The following is a 12,802-nucleotide window of genomic DNA, read 5'->3' as shown; positions in this document are numbered from 1 at the left end:
TTTAAGTATAGAGCAGAAGGGATTCACATTCTGTTAGTAAGGTATTATGCACCATGCCATTATTAAGAAAAGATTGGTCAAAGGCATTTGTATTTAGGGAGGAACTGAGAAAATTTGAAACACTGGGAAACGAATAGAGAAAGAACTCTGACTCATTGTCATTTCAGAGCGGTACTGATGAGCAGGTGACACTCTCAGAAGCCCTGGTCTTTCCTTTTTTCTTCTCTTCCGTTCTTCCATCTTTTCACCAGGTGCATTGATTCAGCACTTGTAGGGTAGACCTCACGTGGTGGGCACTCTGGGTGTGTGGGGGCTCCAAAGGCATAAGACTTTGATTAGTAGGTTGTTCATATGGTTTAGTGAGATTCTCTTGCCTCTTCTGATACCTTTAGTCAATGTACCTTGTAAACGGAAGTTCATGGAGAATCCGCAGACTGGTTGTCTTTGTTAGCCCGTGTCAAGCTGTTTCCTTGAAGCATACATTGCTGAGAAGGAAACAAAAAATAGCAACAGTCTTATGCTTTCAATATATGTATTTTCAGTTCGATTGATCCCGAATGTTTGGGGAATGGAACTGTATGGCAAACTGACCATTCTGGTCACCCTTTATTTGGTGATGTAGTTACAGTCAACAACATAGGCAGATTACCAGTTTTGAAAGAATTATTAGAAGCCATAGTGACATCTTATGTTTGTTTAGCACTTCACTTTCAAAGCTCATTTGTGTCATCATCACATTTGATTCTTCCAGTAACTGTGAAGTAGGCGGTCCAATGAGGATGAACTTTAAGGATAAAATGATATAGAATGTATCGTCATCTTTCCCGGAAGATTCCAGGACTTGACCCAACTTTGGAGTTACCATCTGGAAATATCAGTTATCATGGAAGAGTGTGCTAGGCATGTCTGGCACAGGATATTACCAGCTTTCTTTCGAAACTTTGGCATACACTGTGCAAATTGCCTTTTGGAATATTCTTATTATCAGCCTGTGCACTTGATCATTGCCTTTGCAAAGCATACTCAAATGTGATCTGGTTATGCGAGGTTTCTGATTGTTTGGAATGAGGATTATTAGCATCCAGCTTCTAGAAGACTCTATGTGGACTCTTTGGTAGTTCCTAGACCCTGAGGGGCATTTTCCTGCAAGGCAGCGTCTAATTTGATAGTTGAGGATTCTGTCTTTCTGAGTCCTCAGACATGGCTAAGAATTATGGTTTTGGTCCCTGATCCAAATTGGAAAGAGATTATTAGTAATAGACTAGCTAGTGTCCAATATAGACTGAATTATGTTAGAGGACTCAGATGCGTAGTGGCAGGCATTTCAGAAATATGTTCTAGGAGTGGGAGACGGCTAGGTCACCAAGTATGTCAGGCACCCAAGGCGATCTGTCTTCTGATCAGCTCCCAGGAGCCAAGGAGTCAGGGCAAAAGCCAAGTGCAAGGGCTTGGGTTTCCATTTGACTTTGAAAGCCAGCAAAACAGAAAGCTGCTGACAGCAGAAAAACCCGGCAAGAGGGACCACTGGATTTATTATTTCAAGCAAACAAAAGCAAAAGGTAACAATTGCCTCCTCCCGCCTCCCCTTGGGAGTGAAGTTGAGGTCAGCGGGAGGAAGAGTCCACAGAATAGACTTATTGAAAAGGGAACGGAAGGCTTGGGTTTAGGGTCCAGAGGGGGTTGCATGTTGCCTGCCTCATGCAGTTTTAATTTCTCATTTCAAGAATATAAAAATCAGCCTCCCTGGGTAAAATAAAGATGCGTGAAACTCAAATGAGAAAGCCATTTCACATTTACTAAGATCGCCTCTTGTGAGTGATTGAAAGCTTAATTCTCATGAAACCATTTCTAAAACCAAATGAAGCCTGTGACATGGAAAAAGCCAAGATGTTAAAAACCAGAAACAGTTCTGCCCGTCAGTATCGATGGCCACTTTTCTTCTCTAATGCAACATAATTAGGGGCTGTCTCCCCTGGCTTTGGATTTAAGGGAATTGTCAGATCAGGAAAAGTCTTTAAGAGATGGCAGTGCTTGGGCTGCAGAAACAGGCAATGTTTAACAGCAAGGTGTGAGATTTCTGGGTCAGTGTGCCATAAATCATACAGATCCAGGATTGCAAAACTGACAGTTTGAAGCTCAACAAAGGTTGATTTCAGTGAAAATCTTTCCTCCCTACCCTCCTCCACCACTGTATCACACAGTGCCCAGATGTCTGGTTTTTTCCTCTTTTAAAGGCAAACTAAATTGTTTTTCATGCTGATTTTTACCCCCTTGGGACTTCCTTCTCTTGGAACCAACTGCATCTCCTCATTTCAATCACTTACTATGCTTATTTTAATCAAACCAGACACTGGTCATTTCAAATCTAGTAATAGTAGGCAAAAGAGTCATTCTCAAGATGAAATTTTAGTTTTGTTTGCATTTTCAGAACTTGTCCTGGAAGTTTGAAAAAGCAAACAAATGCCACACACCGCCTTGCCTGCTCTCTTCTCTCCCGTACCCTTAACAGCTTGTTGGGGGCCAGCAGAATGTTTCATAGCAAGGGTTTTAGGATCCAGATTACGGCAAATCTCTTTATTTACCAGATCGTGAGTTTGCTCTCTCTTCCCTCTGTCTGCCCCTCACCCCTCACCGCACCAAGCGGCCAAGTCCTTGGAGTGAATTAATTAAAGGAGTGTTTAAAAATATCTCATTGCTCCATCTCCACGTGCTCCATCATTGATTGGAGGCAGATGGGTTGCAGATTTGTCAGTAGAATAGCAAAGGACCAGCATCTCGTTATAAATCTGTCTGGTTGGCATCAGATGATGGCAGAAAAGACAATAGGCCAGCAATATGAAAGGGGAATAAAGGCAGGGGTAGATCCTTAAACTCTGAAAAAGGATACCTCATTTTCTTAGTGCGTGTTTTTTTTTTTTTTTTAATTTAAATGGCTGTTTTCCAATGATATTGGTATTTATTTACTTATCTTTCATTTGTGGATCTATTTAATTTCTCACGGCTGTCTGCTGAAGGGCCGTCTGGTGTTCTTGGCAGTCTCAGCAGCTGCCTCGGATTATGGACTCATTGAGCAAGGACTGTCCTTTAAAAATGGAATGAACTGTATTTGGGCAGCTGGATTTGTCCATCTGGGTCCCAGTAGAATAGGTGGTGGTCTGTGTTAAAGACCTTGGATGAAGTCTCTGGGGTCAAGGAGAGGGACAACCCCCGCCCCCCCACTTACACACCCTGTATATTAGAGGCTTCCTTTCCTCTGTTACATTTCGTCAGGAGTGCCATCTGTCACTCCGTCTTTGTAATCTGGCCTGGAACTTCCCATCACGTGCCCCTGCCACCCCGGCATCCCAGCCCCTGTGCTTGAGGGATCCCGGAGATGGTGGTCAAGGTGGAAGTGGGGTGGAGGCCTGTCTGCTCCCAAGCTCCGCCCTTCCCACAGCAGCAGATTTGGGGTATCGGATGCCCATGGGCCGTAGGTGGCCCACAGACATCTATGTTTTGGGTCACACAGGATTCTGAAAACCTTTGAATAGTTTGCTTAAACTTAACAATGTTTCACCTAAAAAAAAAAAGATGTTGATTCCGGTTTTTCTCAAATGTTGGGAAATCTGATCATAAAGGACCAGCCCTTTTGTCTTGGTGTCATTTATTGAAATGCTTAATAGCCCTACAATTGTTTAAGCACTTTGCATGTATTAATTGATTTAATCCCCACAACAATGTGATTGAAAAGGACTATTCTTATCCCCATTTTACAGGTGTGAAAACTGAGGCATAGAAAGATTAAGCAACTTGCTGTTGGTTTTACAGCTAGTGAGTGGCAAAGCCAGGTTTTAAACCTGGACAGCCTGGCTCTGGAAGCCACGACTCTAACCACTAGGATACACTGCTTGGTCCCACAGGAGTGGAGGGTGGGAAGAGTCAGCTGGGGATGAAGAGTGGCTGTCCCCTGAGACAGGGCATGTGCTCTCCAGGTTGGACACAGTCTTTTCTGAGATCCCTTGCTTGTGTTACTTGCTTGACCCCTTATCTCTCTCTCTCTTTTTTTTCCCCATTTATTTTTATTAGTTGAAGGCTAACTACTTTACAATATTGTAGTGGTTTTTGCCGTACATTGACATGAATCAGCCATGGCTTTACATGTCTTTACAGCCATCCTGAACCCCCCTCCCTTGACCCCTTATCTCTCTAAGGCAGCCACTGATAGAATGAGAGCTTGGATTCCCTCTTCTCAGGGTATGATGCTGTCTAGCAGTTGTGGCTACTTTTTCTTGTTAACCCCTCAAAACACTCTCTTCTTCTTATTTCCTTTAACTTTGTTCTTAATGAAGAGTTCCTTTGTCATTATTGGTTGTCCGGACACCAATAGCATGGTCTTATCAGATGCAGCGCTTTGAGACAGCCCCGTGCACGGCCACATGGGTTCAATCCTTTGGAATATCGAGTCTTGAGAATATACTTCTTAGTGGCAAATGTAGTGGAGCATTTAGCAGGCCCTGGAATTTATTCTTTCTTATGTGATTTTCAAGAGTGGCTCATTAGGGCTGTGACTTCACCTACCCATTTCCTAAAACAGCTACTTTTCTTATCTCTTTAGGAGTGTGGCTGATGTCCTTGGTTTGTTGGTTTGTTTCTTTTTCTTTTTTTTCTTTTTGCAACATATGCAGACAGTGATGACTGGGGATGCCTTTTAAATTGAGAAAGAATCATCCAGAAAGTGTGTGTGTTCAGTCAATAGGTCGTGTCCCACTCTTCTGCGGCCATATGGGTGTAGCCTGCCGCGCTCTTCTGGCTATGGGATTCTCCAGGCAAAAATACTAGAGTGGGTTGCCATGCCCTCCTCCAGGGGATCTTCCCGATCCAGGGATTGAACCCGTGTCTCGCTGCATTGGCCAGAGGATTCTTTTACCACCGCTGAGCCACCTGGGGAGACCCTCAGAGAATATATTTCTGTGCATTTTTAAGAGTGGCACAGTTTGCTGACTGTCCAGTAGGTGGCAGTAAATGTCAGTACTTTGTCCAGACTGACTGTTTGACTCCCTTTGGACCTTAGGGAATCTCAATTCCCACTGTATCCCATTCTCTTTTGATTAAAAAATGTCTCCACCAAATATATATTTTGGTATTTGTGAGATAATTCTCACATGTGTGTATGTGCTCAGTTGTGTCCAGCTGTTTTGCGACCCCTTGGAACGTAGCCCACCAGGCTCTTCTGCCCATGGAATTTTCCAGGCAAGAATACTGGAGTAGCTTGCCATTTCCTCCTCCAAGGTATATTCCCAACACAGGAATCGAACCCTTGTGTCTTGTGTCTTCTGCATTGGCTTACCACTAGCACCACTTGGGAAGCCCTGTTTACAGATATCACCATGAACAAATACAAATAGAACCATTTGTTTGAGCTTGGAATTCCAAGTCTATGTGACTATACATATATGATTTCATTAAGTCCTTGAAAAACTCTTATGAGATATTATGCTCATTTTACAGATGGGGAAACAGAGATATTTTGCTTTTACTCTGTAATTGGGTACCTATTTTTTTTGTCATCTACTTCTACTGTGTTCCATAGTATTCACATTTTCCAGTTAACTCACATTTCTTTAAAATTTCACAAGCTTTGAAACAGTACAGGGCACAACCACATGGCTATGATCCTTTTTTCGTTTGTTTGGATTTGCTCCAATCATTTTGACCAAAGGAAGCAAGATAGCCAAGTGTCCTTGCAAGAAGAGATAATCAAGAATTTAAGAGGCAGTGCACAAGAAGGATAACAATGGTGACAAAGAGAAATGAACTTATCTTTGAATGGAGGTGTGACATTCAAAAGAAAATACTGCCATTGAAACAAAGTGGGAATAAGGTGAGGCAACTGAGAATGATCGTTAGACCTGAGCTTGTAGACGCTAATCTAGAGATTTTCAAATAGAAGGCGTGGTTGCAGTGCACGAAGGGAAATAAGGTAAAAGAAAACAGATAAAAGAAGGAAAGCATTCTTCTCAATTAGGTATCAGGCAAAATTGTATTTTTGTTTGTAGACAAATTGTAGTTTTGTTTTTACCTCTTGTGCTTAGTCGCTAGGTCATGTTTGACTGTTTGTGACCCCATGGATTGTAGCCCACTCGGTTCCTCTGCCCCTGGAATTTTCCAGGCAAGAATACCGGAATGGATTGCCATTTCTTCTGCCAGGGGATCTTCCTGACCCAGGGATCAAACCCTTGCTTCCCACATCTCCTGCACTGTCAGGCGAATTCTTTATCACCGAGTCATCTGGGAAGCTCTTGTTTTTAATCTCAGTCTTCATGTAAAAAGACGGTTATGATCTGATAACCAGCTTTGTTAGAGAAGTGGACCAAAGGCCATGTGAACAAAGCAAAATTGGGTTAATATGTCTAGAAGTGAAATGGATGAATATCAACTTAGACATGCTAAAGGAACTGATGATATCTGGGTGATGGTTCAGGTGTTACTTTTTATACTAAAATGCAACATAGGGTCTAGAAAGTGTCAGAAGTAAATATCAGACTAATTTCTAAGAAGAGAATAGAGTGTAATGGAATTACAGACTGAATCTGTTCCCCTAGTGTTTTCCTGGGATTCAAAGTCATCCATCAGCAGACATTAGTAAAACCATCATAGCATAGAAGCACTGAAGGGACCATTGGTTTTTCCATCATGATTAATTGCTAACATTTTAATGAAGAGCTAATCATTTGTAGGCATTTCTGTCTTAGTCTGAGAAGATTCAAATTTGGAGTCTTTTCAAGACATTAATACATTGGGGTTGAGGACCTGTTGCAGTTCTCTCCTGGGTAATACTTTGGGATGGAGACTTGTGTGCAGGAGATTTATTGAGGGAACCTCTCAGAATAAATCCTTGTGGAGGAGAGAAGGGAGCAAGGATGAGCAGAGGGAGAAGTGGAAACAGTCCAACAAAGTGCCTGTCCCATTCTTCAGGAAGTTCTGGTGCAGAGAGGCCCCGAATGGAGAGAAAAGAGACCTCTACCACTATATCAACCCGGCCCCTGGACTGGGTTGTGCTCGGGCAGGGGGCCTGGCCCTGGGTGAAGACACGGCAAGGCCTTAGACAGAGATAGATTTGGTAAGCATTGTCACTTATCAACACTGCCGGCAGCTGGGGGAACAAACGCCTCAGTCCTGAACGTGGGGGCATTCAGGGGAACTCACCACAGCATCCACTGTTAGCTCCAAATTCAAATGTTTGAGAGAGGTTCCGTTGCTTTCCATCTGAATATCCAGGCTCCACAAAACTGTCATCTGTAATAAAATACTGTCCCTTAAAAGGAAGGTGCCGTTGGGCAACAGGGAGGCAGGTGGATTCTGGTGGGCAAGGCTGGGGAGAATTAGCAGGCGTCACTGCCTCGGTTCTAGCTGTGACCCACACAGCCCCCAAAGACAGCTGACCTAACCCTTCTCATCACTCAGACCTTCCAAAGGTATCTGGTCCAACAGCAGGCTGGTTATCTCAAATGGATGCCCAGGAAATGGAAACCAGCTTTAGTGAATGGAAGGGGCCAGAGAGATCAACAGATAAATATCCCAGGAACCAGAGTCTAGCTGTTACTGATATTTCCAGCATTCACAGCAGCTGGTTCTAGACTCCTGCTAGTATTGTTTCTCATGAAGTCCTTGCCTTGGGAAAGGGGAGGCAGTGAACTGGGTCATCCCTTTCTGGAATATCCACTGCCTTGTTCTGTTGATTCAAGCAGTCGTGCATTCTGTCAACCTCCGGCCCAAAGTGCTTGTATGTTGACTTTTCTCTGCTCTATTCCCTTGGTAAATATTCAGATGTGTTCAGAGACGAAAGAGCACTTTTGTATATAATCCAAGGCTTTGCAAATTATACCTCTGTGGGTATTTCCACTTGTTTTCTCACAGCAGGTGAGACCTGGTCTGCTTTGAGACCAGGACATTGGTTATCCATGTGTTTGTGTTTTTATTAGCATGACAACTCAGTTCAAATGGCTCAATTATAGAGTAACAGAAGGTAAAGCAACCAACATTGAAGCCTTCCTTTCCTTATCTGTTTTTAAGAGGTACACATCTCTTATTTACAATGGCAGATAGATATTGTGTATGTTTCCAGCAAATGGGTAAGGCAACACTGATTGTTTTCAGTCTACATTTAGAAACTACATTTGGCACATGGAATATATCAGTTGAATAAAGGGGTATGAAGAATTTACTATCCACTGTCAAATAGATTATCTTAAACAATTAAAAGAAAAACTTTTTGTCCTCTGGGGCAGTGGCTCTTTTCCCATAATGAAAAATGTGGCCTTATTAAAAAACAAACCAAAAACCCCCCAAACTTCTAATATTACAGAGTAGCATAAAGAAATAAAAGATTGTCTCTCAGCTCAATCCTGTTCTCTAAAAATACTCACTTTTTGGGTCTTTTGAGACAGACATGTAACATGAGACAGTGTAAACATCCAATTCTTAATATGCAAATTGTATTATCCTATCCAGCTTACTTCAACTTGCTTTTCACTTCATACCTCTAAGTATATATGCATGTGAGATATATATATATATATACACACACATATATATATATCTTCTATATATAATCTATACATCTGGTAATAGCTTGCTGTCCACTGTATGGCTTTATAATAATTGATTTAAGCAGTCCTTGATTGATAGATATTTAGGTCATCTCCAAGTCTTTGTTATTATAATTATTATAAGAATTTTGAGTGAAATATGAGTTGGAAGAAGAGAATGAGGCAGGACCACTGAGATTGGTTAGAAGATGACATCTGGGTGGAAAATACTGACCTATATTAGGTTATAGAGACGCGTATGCATTACCAGATCCCAAGGATATTTAGCAGGACTCAGTGACCAAGCACGTGTAGTCGGCTGAAGGAAGAATCCCAGGAAGCTCTCCTGTGTCTCGGGGGACAGAAGTGCTTCAGGGTACTTAGGATGTTGAGAAATAAGGAGGGGAATCAGGAGAGAATTAAGGGTCTTGGAGTGGCTGACACTGCTTCATGCTACAGTGACATCAAATACTGTAAGTCCTGAAAAGGGATAATTTTCAAGGCTGTTGCTGAGCAGAGCTAGAGTCAGCAAAATAATGGCTACTGTTGCCATGTTGGTGTGAGTTGGGAATGGCTGGAGAGAAAATGAAATGTAAATTTTTTTCAAGAGTGGTCATCAAGGGGAGGATGCCAGAGCAGGGTTACATTTTGGTTTACTTGCTTTAGTTTCAGTATAGGTGTGAGGTAAGCATGCTCAAAAGGTTGTCTAAGTGATGCTGAGATCTTGAGTACCCTTTGTGGAAGAAGCTGATGAAAGAAAGGAGTAGAACCAGAGGGTAATTCATCACTTGCTCTGAGTACTTGGTCAGAGCTTCCTGCAGTCTTCCTGCTGCATCCCACGAGAGCTCAGAGCAGAGGGTGAGGAAAAGCTCACATGCCTAGACTGCTAGACCCATGCAGTCAACCCTGGTGACCCTTTGAGTGACAGAGGGGGCAGCTGGCTGGAGTTGGATGTATTTTAGTCGTGGTTGTTGTTTACATTTTTGTTTCACTGTCCATGGCCTTTCTAAGTCTCCCTAGCTGGATCTCTTCTATTTTGCTTAATAATCCTTCATTTGTGCTCTTGTGTAGCTCCTAAAACTTCCTCGGACTCCTTCTCCATCCCCATTCTCTTGGCTCTGCATTCTCTTTGGAGCCCTTCTTGGGCACTTGCATACCACATGTATACTGATAACTCCCAAGTGTGTGTTTCTATCTCAGACCTTTCCTCCAAGCTCCAGTTTTCTATATCCTTCACCCTAATGGACAGCTCCATTTGGGCAATACAATCTCAAAATGACCACGGTACAGTGGAACTGTTGGTTATTTTCCCTGCAGACTCACCCCCTACTCCTTCCCAAGTTTCTCTAGAGAGTCAAAGCTAGAAGGTGAGTATTGGCCCTGTTTTTTTCTCTTCCATCAGTCCCCACCTACAAGCTTTCTCAGTTCTATCTCCAAAACATACCTAAGTCTGGCCTTTTCTCTCTGTGGACATGCTTCATGCTAGCCCAGGCAAGTCATCTCTCCAGTGGAAGCTTCCCAACCTCCTAACTTTCATTTCCTCAAACACCCTCCAGTCTTGCCCACCTTAGGGCCCGTTCCCTTTGTCTGGACCACTTCCTACCCTCCACCTACCACTATTCTCCAGTTGGCTGTCACCCTCTTATGCAGAAACATCCTTTAGTTCTTAGCTGGAGCAGTGTTTCCCAGAGAGCTCTTCTCTCATCCTGCCACTGAAAATAGGTCTCCCTCTCTTAGTCCTACATCATTCCTCCTTTTCTTCCTTCCTCAGGGCATCAGTGACAATTTTATTTATCTTCTTATGTCTGTCTGCCTCCGTCACCAGAATGTAAGCACTTTGATGGCTGGTTCATCATGGCATCTCTCAGGATCCTAACGCTGTGCACTCTATACACGTTTATTAATTGAATACTCACCCACCTCAGCCTGGGGATGTAGGGAAGCCTTCTCTAGAGAGATGATGTTTGGGCTGGGCCTTTTCCAGGAACTTTGTCCCCAACACATTTACTACAGCACTTCGTTATCACAGGAGTGTGCTAACTGTTTTCTTGTCTGTCTGAGCCATCACAATCCTGAGATCTCTCTGAGGATGAGGACTACATTCATTTCTTTGTGCCCCAACTTATCATTATCACAGTGCATGTTGGTGTAATTGAATTGTCTGATTTGGGAAGGAGACATGCAAGGGCATAGAGAGGAAGGTTTTAAGGGAGGAACAGCACCAAAGTTGGAAAAAAAAAAACAAAAAACCCTGCTCTTTTGCTTGTTAGGACAAGTCCTCCTTTTTAGGTCCTGGCGATCAGTTGAACTTCTCTGCCTAGCAGTCAGTAACCAACCTTTTCACTGCAAAAGTTGACAAGGTTCAAGTAGGTTACAAGAATAACTGGTCAGCAGCTCATCTTGTGAAGCCAGAAATGTATTTGTCATAGTCAGTTATGTTCCCATGCTGTTGTCTGGGAAAGATTGCAAACTCCTGTAGCTGCTGTTATTTTAAAATGGAATAAAATGGAATCAGATAAGAGTTTTTAAGTCCATTCCCCCGCTCTTCCCCCTGTCTTTCCCAAGACTTCTGGCTGTCTCTGAGTGATGTCTTTCTATTCCTTTTCTTCTTTCTTTCTGAAGGAAAACAAGGAGAAGTTAGCATTCATTTAATATTCAAAGAAGGATTTAAGTAAAAAATGATGTGTAAATTACATCAGTGAATAAATCAAGGGCTCAACAGTACAATTGCTTGTGAAACTGGTCTAGAAAAAGGTCCCAGTAGTTGACAGTTTCATTGTTAATATTGATGCTTTTAAAGAGATTCTGAATGTATTTAATCATTCCCAGTAGAGTTCTCTTCTTTGACTTCATATTGTGGTTGGAAAAGAAAAAGCCCTGGGTCTAAAAATAAATACATCTTGTGTTGGTATATGTTTTCTGGTAATGTTGCAGGAAGGGGGACCCCTTCCAGGGCCCGAAACTGGGCTCTTGTCTAACACTCGGAAATGAATTGTCCGAGGAGACACATGTGCTGACAAAACAAGAGACTTTATTGGGAAAGGGCACCCGGGTGGAGAGCAGAAGGGTAAGGGAACCCAGGAGAGCAGCTCTGTCAGTGGCTGGCGGTCTGGGTTTTATGGTGATGGGATTAGTTTCTGGGTTGTCTTTAGCCAATCATTCTGACTCAGAGTCCTTCCTGGTGGTGCACCCTAGTTCAGCCAAGATGGGTGTCAGAGAGGAGGATTCTGGGAGGTGGTCGGACATGTGGTGTCTCCTTTTGACCTTTCCCGAACTACTCTTCTGGTTGGTGGAGGCTTATTAGTTCTGTGTTCCTTACCAGGACCTCCTGTCCTAAAACAACTCGTGCAAATGGTTACTATGGTGCCTGGCCAGGGTTTCAATCAGCATGCTTCCCCTAACAATAATGTAAAGAAAAATGTGCGATATTCCTATATTTCTTGAAGTGAAGTTCTTTGCTGGAGTTTTCTAGGGCCGGGACAGACATGTTGAGGACTGTTTTTTGTGTCCTGGTAGAATAAGAAAATAAAAACTCTGTTGGCTCGGCATGCTGTTTTCTCCATCCTCAGGGAGAATTCTGTGATGGGATGAAGGGCCTGTTTATGGAACCCCTTCCTGAGCCTTATGAGAAAGTCTTCAGCTGGAACCGCCCTCATCATCCTTAGTGGCGAATGCTAGATTCTTCCTAGATTCAGAGCCGGGGCAGTCAGGCTGCTGTTTTGGAGTTGAAAGTAGAATCAAAGTAGAGACGCTGTGTTTTCTAGTCTCCTCTGACATACAAGTCGTTGTTAGCCGGAGCGCCCAGAGATCGTGTTTTTACTTTCTTTGCTTTCGCTGTCCGTCTTTAGACTCTCCGTGGGTTTCCAGGAGAGTAAGCAAGCAGCAGATCTCCATACACAATCCCTGCGTGTAAGCAATGGTTCAGCAAGCAGAAAAATCTACCCGGTTTTCCCAGAAGGGGGCGCTGTGGGGCCTCCCGCCGGCCAGCTGCAGGGCAAGCAGGGGTGGTTTTCCTGCTGCCCTGAATCAAGAGCCAGAAGGCACTACTTCCCTTCCCAGGCCAGCACCAGCTGTTGCCACGCTTTTTGAGAAGGGAAGCCCTACCGCTTTGACTGTTTATATTCCAAGTGACCTGGAGTTGTTAAAATACCTGGGGACCAGAGCTCTGGAGCACAAGGCTATACCTGGGACAACAGGACTGAGTTTGAGAACAAGTTGACCACAGTCACCATTGA

Source organism: Dama dama, chromosome 1 (assembly GCF_033118175.1).
Source record: "Dama dama isolate Ldn47 chromosome 1, ASM3311817v1, whole genome shotgun sequence".
Lineage (NCBI taxonomy): Eukaryota > Metazoa > Chordata > Mammalia > Artiodactyla > Cervidae > Dama > Dama dama.
Note: the sequence above shows the minus strand (reverse complement) of the source record.